The sequence below is a fragment of the Pan troglodytes genome, chromosome 14 (genome assembly GCF_028858775.2).
Source record: "Pan troglodytes isolate AG18354 chromosome 14, NHGRI_mPanTro3-v2.0_pri, whole genome shotgun sequence".
In the NCBI taxonomy this organism is placed as follows: Eukaryota; Metazoa; Chordata; class Mammalia; order Primates; family Hominidae; genus Pan; species Pan troglodytes.
In genome coordinates, this window is record NC_072412.2 from 13,364,334 (window position 1) to 13,367,087 (window position 2,754).

The following is a 2,754-nucleotide window of genomic DNA, read 5'->3' on the forward strand; positions in this document are numbered from 1 at the left end:
TAGCCATTCCAGATTATGATTTCACAAACTAAGATGATTCTCAGCAGGGAAGCTTTACTGCATGTCGTTTTCATCAAAGGGAGCTTAGTTTATTTGCCTGTCTGAATATTGACATTATATTACTAATTTACACATTGGGGAAAGGGTCAAGAGAACTCCAAATTTTTGTTGACTTGATATTAACCTGAAAGGGGAATGTTAATAACTGACAAAATATATCCACGGTAGTTAGACATCAAGTTGTGTTTATTTTTTAATCTACTGCATATTATTGAATTATTTATATAGATAGATAGATAGATAGATAGATAGATTTATTAGATGTACAGGAAATAGAATTCACTGGTGGGCATGCGTAAAGAGGGGGCAGCTCTTTTCTAATGCAGGGCTAGCTGCTTGTCCAGGGGCCCATGATTCCAGGGCTATATTTGACCCCACAGCCATCCAGGATGAGTTGTTTCTCAGCCACCAAGTCTTAAAATGTATATGCATTAAACTTAGTAAAATTGCACTTCTTTGAGATGTGGCTTTTTGGGCATTCACTGAACTTGAATTTGGCCCTAAATAAGGCCTCAATCACATGCTCCAAGGTTTGCAGCTTGGTATGGATGAACATGGCCAATGTGAACTCTGACCTCTGGGTCCTGAGGCTTTCCAAAGGCATACTACATCCGGTCTTAAACCTAGACTAGGGAAAGCACTAGATCCAAGACATAAATGTCCAATGGCAAAGGCTGTTGCACACAAGGAACAGGCTGCTGTACACTACCTAGGATGCTGCTGTTTGCAGCCCTTGCACACCAGGCCCCATGTGGCTTAATTGATTGTAGAAATTATTTTATATATTAAGTTTTTGGGGATTCATATCTTTTATTCAAGATAGCTAAATGTAATTTATATTAGACCATATACAGTAAGTTGTAAATTATAGAAGTTGTGCTTATCAAAATCATATTCAGTGGGCAATATGGCCTTTAATATAATGAAGTTTACTGATAAAAATTAAAATAAAATAAAGTGGTTTTGTAGTGCTCTTGTATGTCAACTAAAACAAATTAACAAAACCTATTGAAACCCATAATCATTTAGACTATATACTTACACTTTGGGAGGCCAAGGTGGGCAGATCACCTGAGGTCAGGAGTTCAAGACGAGCCTGGCCAACATAATGACATCCCATCTTTACTAAAAACACAAAAATTAAACAGGCGTGGTGGTGCATGCCTGTAATTTCAGCTACTCAGGAGGCTGAGGCAGGGAGAACTGCTTGAACTTGGGAAGGGGAGGTTACAGTGAACCAAGACTGGGCCACTGAACTCCAACCTGGGTGACAGAGGGAGACTCAATCTCAAAAACAAACAAACAAACAAAAACACAACAAAAAAACTATCTACTTAAATACCATTCTATTAAAATAAATATTTTTCTGTGATCTTAGGTTTGTTTTGTCTCAATAATATAAATAGTGTATTGGTTGTCTCAAAGTGTTAAATGGAAGCATATTTTATGGCATTGCTGAAATATCTACCAAATTTTCTTACTGTAAGTTATGCAATGGTGCATTGATTAATGCATTGGAACTTGTTAAGCAGTTTGCATGTCTGAAAAACCAAGGTTCAGAGGTATGTAGGTTAAATCCGGCAATCAAATATCAGAGATATTTCAGAATATTATTTTTGTATACCAGAAAACACTTTTCAAAAAAAAAAAAGTAAGGTCATTAGGAAGGCATTGTAAGGTTAATCTTTTCCAGCAAAGCTATTACATTTATTTTTCTGGAGTTCTTTAGTTATAAAAAGTAGAATGTAGTTATAGGATCTAGTCAGCGTTAAATTGATTGAAAAAATGAAAAACACTGTTTCATTTTTAAATAGATTAACAATTAAGCAAGTTGTTTATGTTGTCCCACTGATATACTAGAATGTGCTACATTCTTTTGGGCATCTTTTAGACCATAGGGCTAAAATTTTGAGAATGACAGAGAGACAATTAGGAGCTCAGCACAAAGCAAAATGTTATGAATCAGGAAAATAAATAGAACAGAGATCAAAATTAGATAGATGCAGAATTGGAATGATACTGAAAACAAGAGATGGAACTGCAGAAAATACTATGGCAGATCATTCATTCCTTTGAATGGTGAAGGTAGTTAATACAATGGCTAACAATTGAAATGAAAAACCAGACCCAGATGAAAAAATGCAAACCAGTAAACTTACCTAGTCCTATTATTTTACTCAATTGTAGGAAATACATGAAAAGAAAGTTGTTCATTATGAATCCTTTGTTCTAACATGGGCAGAAGGCACCACTAAACATTTCTCATTTTTTTACTCAAATGTTTGTGTTTTCTCATAGAACTTATAATTTTAATTTATTTTTCAATATATGTTTCCCGTACAGTCTAGTTGGATTCATAGTTGCAATGTTTCATGTGGTATATTTGCTCCCTATGGAATAGAACATAATATTAATCTTTAGATGTGTCACTAGAGAGATTTGTATATATCCACATAAATCTACAGTTGCAACTAGAAAAATTATCCTGTGAAAATTTTGTGATATGAATGTCTTTCAACTTTTTAAAAAGTAAAGAGAAAGTGATGAACAAATATGAGTTGGAAATCAGAATGAACAAATCATGAAATTATAGTGTACCCCTTCAAAAATTTGGAAAATTAAGAGAAATCGGTAGAACAGCTGTATTATCATTTACAAAAATGTTTCTCTACCTATAGAACAAACAATTACTTT

The 2,754-nt window shown here is 34.1% G+C and overlaps 1 pseudogene; it reads right to left on the minus strand.

Moving 5' to 3' along the window:
- Positions 1–715: 715 nt before the first annotated feature.
- Positions 716–830, minus strand: LOC129137945 (small nucleolar RNA SNORA70; annotated as a pseudogene).
- Between the last annotated feature and the right edge of the window lie 1,924 nt (positions 831–2,754).